Consider the following 8087-nt stretch of genomic DNA (forward strand, 5'->3'; position numbering starts at 1 on the left):
CCCTGAGCATCACCAGGTGTGACCTCAAAACAACAACAACAACAACCACTTAAATGACCCTAAGAGGACCAGAGTAGTAATACAGCGAGTAGGGCATTTGCCTTGCATGCGGCCGAGCTGGGTTCGATCCCCAGAAACCCATATGGTCTGTCCACTGAGCACCACCAGGAGTGATTCCTGAGTGTAGAACCAGGCGTAAACCCTGAGCACCATAAGAAAACAAAGCAAACAAAAAAGACTCAAGTTCTGAGCAAGACTGTTCTGGGTTTTTTTGTTTTGTTTTGTTTTGTTTTGTTTTGTTTTGTTTTGTTTTGGGGCCATACCCAGAGATGGGGCTGGAGTTATAGCACAGCGGGTAGGGCGTTTGCCTTGCACACAGCCAACATGGCCGACCCGGGTTCGATTCCTCCACCCCTCTCAAAGAGCCCGGCAAGCTACTGAGAGTATCTCGCCCGCACAGCAGAGCCTGGCAAGTTCCCCGTGACGTATTCGATATGCCAAACACAGTAACAACAAAGTCTCCAATGGAGACGTTACTGGGCCTGTTCGAGAAAATCGATGAACAATAGGAGGACAGTGACGGCTATCCAGAGATGATCAGGGCTTACTCCTGGCAGTGCTCAGAGACCATATGGATTGTAAGGGATGGAACCTGGATTGGTGCTTGCCAGGCAAGTGCCTTACCTGCAGTACTATCATTCCAGTCCCCCCAAAGTGCCTTTCTTTCTTTCTTTCTTTCTTTCTTTCTTTCTTTCTTTCTTTCTTTCTTTCTCTTTCTCTCTCTTTCTCTCTCTCTTTCCTTTCTTTCTCTCTTTCTTTTCTTTCTTTCTCCTTCCTTCCTTCCTTCCTTCCTTCCTTCCTTTCCTTTCCTCTCTTTTTTTTTTTAAATATGGAACGCTTCACAAATTTGCGTGTCATCCTTGCACAGGGGCCATGCTAATCTTCTCTGTATCGGTCCAATTTTAGTATATGTGCTGCCGAAGCGAGCACTCTTTCTTTCCTTTCTTCCTTTTCCATGTGCAAGAAAGCGTGACCGAGTGCAAGGCAAACGCCCTACCCACTGTGCTATCGCTCCAACCCCCAGGACCACTTCTGAGGCTGCTGGGCAGCCCATCGTCAGGGGCTGCCAGTCATCTCTTCTGTGCCCAGGACTGCAAATAATAGGCTGGTGCCCCCAAAAACTCTTGCAGCCCTCAGGCCCGTTAGAGCGCTGCTGCGGACCATCCCAGTCCCGAGACCAGATTCCCCAAGGTTCCACTTGTCCCTGGAAAATACCTCAGAGCTGTACAACACGCTTACCTTCCCAGGGGTAGAGCTTGCCCAGGTGACTCGGCTTTGGTGTGGGGGGGCCTCCAGGGCTACATTCAGGTGTGTTCGGGGGACCATGTAATGCCGGGACTCGAACTCGGGAACTCGAACCCAAGCCAGGCCTGAGTTCCAGCCCTCTGAGCTCTCTCTGCAGTCCCCTTTCTGCATCTTTGCGCAGATAGCTGGGGCGGTGCCGACCCCTCACAGCCCTTTCTCCCGGCACCAGCGTTGTCCGCTGTCCTGGGATTTGGGCTCCTGGAGGCGAAGGACAACTCCTCTCTCCAGAAGGCAGGAGGAGGGAGGTCTGCCGTATGCACCCCCACCCTGTGGCCCCAGATCCCGAGGACGGGCTGCATACGTGGGGTGACAACGGTTCTCTGAGGTACACACTAAATGCTGCAAGCTGAACGAATGGATCAACAAAACAGATCATTCCGGGGCTGAAGCGATAGCACAGCGGGTAGGGCGTTTGCCTTGCACGCAGCCAACATGGCCAACACAGGTTCGATTCCCAGCATCCCATATGGTCCCCCGAGCACCGCCAGGAGCGATTCCTGAGTGCATGAGCCAGGAGTAACCCCTGAGCATCGCCGAGTGTGATCCAAAAAGCAAAAAAAAAAACCAAAACACCAAAAACAGATCATTCCTAGAGATGTATAGCATCGTGACCAAAGGGAATGCTACTGTATTATATATAATATTGAAGTTTCTGAAAGTAGATATTATTATTATTATTATTATTATTAGCCGACCCGAGTTCGATTCCTCCGCCCCTCTCGGAGAGCCCGGCAAGCTACCGAGAGAATCTCGCCCGCACGGCAGAGCCTGGCAAGCTCCCCGTGATGTATTCGATATGCCAGACACAGTAACAACAAAGTCTCCAATGGAGACGTTACTGGGCCCGCTCGAGCAAATCAATGATCAACGGGAGGGCATTATTATTATTGATTTTTTTGCCACACCTGGTGATAGTCAGGGGTTACTCCTATCTCTGCACTCAGTAATTGCTCCTGGCTGTACTCGGGACCACGTGGGACGCCAGAGGGTCAAGTTGAGTCAGCTTGTGAAGCAAATTCCCTACCTGCTATACTCTTGCTGTGGGCCCCCAAGCAAGTAGATTTTAAGTAGATTTTAGCAGACTCCCCCATCCTCCTGTCTCTTCATTGCTGCTACAGTGATGAGGAGGACACACACACACACACGGGTCTTTCAAACATGGGATCCCTTGGCACACACTGGTTGTAGCCAGCAGAGCTCAACCAGTCGGGTGGCCACTGAGTTCACGGCGTCCTGCTTGTGACTGTGTTGCTTGCTTAGGTTTTGTGAGGTTGTGGTACCCACATACCCGAGGCGACAGGGTGTGGGAGGTGATGGGGTGTGGGAGGTCATAGTCTGTGGGGGTAACAGCTGCAGAGACAGAACCTGCAGTCCCACACTTGCCAGGCAGGCACTTGGCTCCCTTGTGTAGTTGTTTTCTTTTCTTGTTTGGTTTTGTTTTAGGGCCACACCCAGTGGGTGCTCAGGGCTGGCTCCTGGCTCCGCACTCAATCAGTTCTGGCGGTGCTCAGGGGACCACATGAGATGCTGGGAATTGAACCCAGATCGGTCACAGGCAAGGCCAGCACCCTACCTGCTGTACTAACGGTTAGGCCCTTCCTTTCAGTAGTATCACTGTATCACTTTCATCCTGTTGCTCATCGATTTGCTGGAGCGGGCGCCAGTAATGTCCCATTTGTCCCAGCCCTGAGATTTTAGCAGCCTCTCCTTACTCGTCTTTCCCAAAGACTGCCATATTGGAGGCTCTTCCAGGGTCTGGGGAATGAGATCTGTTATTGTTACTGTTTTTGGCATATCGAATATGCCACGGGGAGCTTGCCAGACTCTGCCGTTCGGATGGGATTCTCTCAGTAGTTTACCGGGCTCTCTGAGAGGGACGGAGAACGTATATAAAATAATACAAGCAAGTATGTTAAAACCAAACGCATGTGTGCTGCTTTAGGTACATCCTAAGGCATCCTTTCAGTAGATTTTTAGAAATTCTCATGACACAGAAAAAATGACACGATCATGTGTGCTGATAGATCTGATCAGAACTTCCTGAGACCTTCTCTCATGATAGAGAGTCATGAACCAAATTATCTTCTTTTTTGTTTGTTTTGGGGCCAAAACCGGCAATGCTCAGGGGTTACTCCTGGCTGTATACTCAGAAATGACTCCTGGCAGTGCTCAGGGAATGATATAAAATGGTGGGAATTGAACCTGGTCACATGCAAGGCTAATGAATGCTCTATGCTCTATCCTTTGTAATTCACCTGGCCCCTCAAATGATTTTTTTTTTGCTTTTTGGGTCACACCCGGCAATGCACAGGGGTCACTCCCGGCTCTGCATTCAGGAGTCACCCCTGGCGGTGCTCAGCGGCCCATATGGGATGCTGGGAATCGAACCCGGTTCGGCCGCCTGCAAGGCAAATGCCCTGCCCGCTGTGCTATCGCTCCAGCCCCTCAAATGATTTTCTTACGCACCTGGTTTTGCTCAAACTTACAGTATCTTAATGTCAAATTTGAAATCTATATCTTAATTTTTATTTTTGAATAAGTTTATAACTTTTTTTTTCTTTTTGGGTCACACCCGGCAATGCACAGGGGTCACTCGTGGCTCTGCATTCAGGAGTCACCCCTGGCGGTGCTCAGCGGCCCATATGGGATGCTGGGAATCAACCCGGGTTGGCCGCGTGCAAGGCAAACACCCTACCCGCTGTGCTATCTCTCCAGCCCCAAGTTTGTAATTTTTAAAATTGCACTAACTTTGATTTTGTTTCAGCTTTTGGGTCACACCTAGTGGAACTTAGGACCTACTCTTTATTCTGTGCTCAGGGGGCGCTCCTGGTGGAGCTTGAGGGCCACTCAGTGCTTGGAAATTGAATGCAGAGCGTTCACTCCAGCCCATTGAGCTCTCTCTCTAATCCTCTATCTCAATATCACTATGATCACGACCATCCTGTTCGTCGATTGCCTCGAGCAGGCCCCAGTAACGTCTCCTTCATCCTAGCCCTGAGATTTTTTAAAAACTGCCATATTCAAGGCTCTTTCAGGGTTAGGAGAATGAGACCCATCATTGTTACTGGCATTTGGCATATTGGGTACGCCACGGGGAGTTTGCCAGACTCTGCCGTGTGGGCAGGCTACATTCAGTAGCCTGGTTGCCCAAAGTAAGAATGAGATAATAAGATGTCGCGCGGCCGCGAATGGGTTTCATATCCTCTATCTCAATCTATTTTTTTTATTGCGGGGTTGGTGTGGCTTGGGGCCACACCCAGGGGTGCTAAGGGACTATTCCTGGCTCTGTGCTTGGGGGACTGTGTGTGGTGCTGGGGATTCAAATCGGGGTCAGCAGAATGCAGGGCCAGTGTCTTAACTCCTGTGCTATCTCTCTGCCCCATCTCAATTTTTAAGAAAAAAGCATCATAAAGGAATGAGAAATAGGTAAGCAGGAAAGAAGACAATTGGGGAAAAAACAGACATAAGGAACACAATAAATATAAACGAATAAAATTTCCTGACTGATCATCAACTTTTTGGGGGGTGATGGGATACCCAGAGATGCTCAGGGGTTACTTACTCCTGGCATTGCTCAGGGGACCATATGGGATGCTGGGGGTCGAATTCAGGTTTCGGCCATGTTCAAGGCAAGCGCCTTACCTGTTGTACTGTCTCTCTCCAACCCCAATAACCAACTTTTTAAAAAAATACTGCCTTTAATACAAGTGGTACAACATGGAAAATATCATGCTAAGCGAAATGAGTCAGAAAGAGAGGGATAGACATAGAAAGATTGCATTCATCTAGGGGATATAAAGTAACAAAGTATGAGATTAATACCCAAGAATAGCTGAGATCAGCACCAGGAGGATTACTCCATAACTTAGAGGCCAACCGGGTATCCTAGAGGAAAGGGCAGTTCAGATAGAGAAGGGAGCACCAAATAAAGGATGTTTGGAGGATCCTCCCAGGAGGGGAGATGCATGTCGAAAGTAGACTATGGACTGAACATGTTTGCCACTCAATGCCTCTTTTGCAGACCACAACACCCAAAAGGAGAGAGAGAACACAGGGGATTGCCCTGCCACAGAGACAGGGGGGATGGGGGGATGGGGTTGGGAGGGATATTATCCATGGTGGTGGAAAATGGGCACTGGTGGAGGGATGGGTATCTGATCATTGTATAATTGAAACCAAAGCACAAAAAATTGTAAATCTACAACTTTAAAAAAAAATAAAATAAAATAAAGGGAAAAAAAATACTGCCTTTAGTGCTCAGTGGGCTGAGTTCATACTTTGTACTCACCTAGCTTGAACCCTGGCATCACATGGTCCTGAGCACTGAGCCAGGAGTAGCCTTCAAGCGTTGGTGGATATGAACCCCCACCCCACAAAATAAGAAAGAGCACAAAGTCTAGATTGTTAACAACAACAGCAACAAAATCCACACTGCATTTTGTTGTGCTTGTATATTTTGGTGGGAGCCGCTCTTGAAGGTGCTCGGGGGCTACTCCCAACAGTGCTCAGGGTGTGATGCAGGACATCATGCAGTTCCAGGGATTGAACTGGGGTCTCCCACATGTCGAGCAGGGGCTCGGCTCATTGAGCTATTTCTCTGGCCCACAAAATGCTGCTTTTTATAAGCTAATTATTAGAGGCACACTTGGAACACAGAAAGTTTGAAACTAAAAATGTGAAAATATGTTAAACATAAAACCAATGTGTTAGGAGGAAAGCGGGTCACACCATGAAGATAAAACCACCGAGGGGCTGGGAACGTGACTCAATGTCATGGACAGGAGGCCCCAGTTTTTAATCACAAAGTATCCCACCAAGAAAGTGCCTGCCTTTCTTCTTTTATTTTTCCCTTCCCAGAAGAGAACAGCGCAGAGTCTCCTGCCCCCATCCTCGCCGGGGCCCCTTGGAGGGGAGCGTGTTGAGTTCCCTCACCGCCCCGACCAGGGCTCCGGCAGCCGAAGACCTCCAGAACCAGCCACCACCATGCTGAGACCACTCTCCACACGCATGAAGGTACCGGCAGAGGAACAAAGGCATGCGGGTCCCGGGGCTGAGATCTCCAAGCCTGCTTGGATCGGGGCTGAGCATCCTCCACCCAGACCCTCCAAATTCCAGTAGGCAGAGGTCACACCCACCAACTGCCCCTGGCACCAGGTAATCCCATCAACAGCCAAGACCAGAGACTATAAAACCCAGCTTATCTCATTCTTACTTTGGACAAACTGGCAGGCTACCGAATGTAACCTGCCCACACGGCAGAGTCTGGCAAACTCCCCGTGGCGTACCCAATCTGCCAAATACCAGTAACAATGATGGGTCTCATTCTCCTAACCCTGAGAGAGCCTTGAATATGGCACTTTTTAAAAAATCTCAGGGCTAGGACGAAGGAGACGTTACTGGGGCCTGCTTGAGGCAATCAATGAACAACAGGATGGTCGTGATCGTGGTCGTGATCCCTCCTCCCTCCCTCCCTCCCTCCCTCCCTCTCTTCTTCCTTTGTTCCTTTTTCCTTCCTTCCTCCCTTCCTTCCTCCCTTCCTCCCTTCCTCCCTTTCTTCCTTCCTTCCTCCCTTCCTCCCTTCCTCCCTTTCTTCCTTCCTTCCTCCTTCCCTCCTCCCCTCCCTCCCTCCTTCCTTTCTTCCTTCCCTCCCTCCCTCCCTCCCTCTCTTCTTCCTTTGTTCCTTTTTCCTTCCTTCCTTCCTTCCTTCCTTCCTTCCTTCCTTCCTTCCTTCCCTCCCTCCTTCTTTCCTTTTTTCCTTCCATCTTTCCTTTGTTCTTCCTTCCTTCTCTCCTTCATTCTTTCCCTCCTTCCTTCTCTTCTTCCTTCCTTCCTTCCTTCCTTCCTTCCTTCCTTCCTTCCTCCTTCCTTCCTCCTTCCTTGTTTTCTTTTTTCTCCCTTCCTTTCTTCTCTCCTTCCTTCCCTCCTTCCTTCCTTCTTTCCTTTGTCTTTGGCCCACGACCAACAGTGCTCAGGGCTTACTCCTGGCTCTGTGCTCATGGATCACTCCTGGCAGTGCTCAGGGATAGAACCAGGGTTGGCAGCATAGAAGCAAGTGTCTTAACACCTATACTATCTCTCGGGCCCAGGAAAATACATTTTTAATCCTGTACTCATGGGCTAACTGTCTCAGAAAATAAAGCAATGAGGTAAAATAACAGGGGCCAGGGAGATAGCTTACAGGGGTGAGGCCTCGCATGTGTGTGACCCAGAGTTCATCCCTTGCACCACATTCAACACCACTTGCTGTGACTCTCACAAAAGTTTCTTAAAAATAGATAAAATTGGGCTGGAGCGATAGCACAGCGGGTAGGGCATTTGCCTTGCACACAGCCAACCCCGGGTTCGATTCCCAGCATCCCATATGGTCCCCCGAGCACCGCCAGGAGTAATTCCTGAGTGCAGAGCCAGGAGTAACCCTTGTGCATCGCTGGGGATGACCCAAAAAGCAAAACAAAACAAAACAAAACAAAAACCCAAACAAACAAACAAACGACCCCCCCCCAAAAAAAAACCTTAAAGCCATTCAGCTATCTCCAGCCACTCATGCTTGGGAACCACAAACAGCCAGATAGAGTCAGGATCACCTCTACGCATGTTGAACTCATGACCATGAGCCTTTCAGCCATTAAACTATCTTCCAGGACCCAGGTTTACTTCTTTCAGGACATGTGTGTGTGTGTGTGTGTGTGTGTGTGTGTGTGTGTGTGTGTGTGCGCGTTGCA

At 49.4% G+C, this 8087-nt stretch overlaps 1 protein-coding gene and 1 non-coding gene across 2 annotated transcripts in view; one reads left to right on the plus strand and one right to left on the minus strand.

Moving 5' to 3' along the window:
- The window catches only part of DLK2 (delta like non-canonical Notch ligand 2), a 442344-nt gene that overhangs the window by 289194 nt on the left and 145063 nt on the right, over positions 1-8087 (plus strand). The window lies entirely within an intron of this gene.
- Positions 884-990, minus strand: LOC130034910 (U6 spliceosomal RNA). Its single transcript, XR_008794206.1, has one exon. It is a non-coding gene; the product is annotated as a U6 spliceosomal RNA (small nuclear RNA).

This window comes from Sorex fumeus, unplaced genomic scaffold (assembly GCF_029834395.1).
Source record: "Sorex fumeus unplaced genomic scaffold, SorFum_2.1 ptg000061l, whole genome shotgun sequence".
Lineage (NCBI taxonomy): Eukaryota > Metazoa > Chordata > Mammalia > Eulipotyphla > Soricidae > Sorex > Sorex fumeus.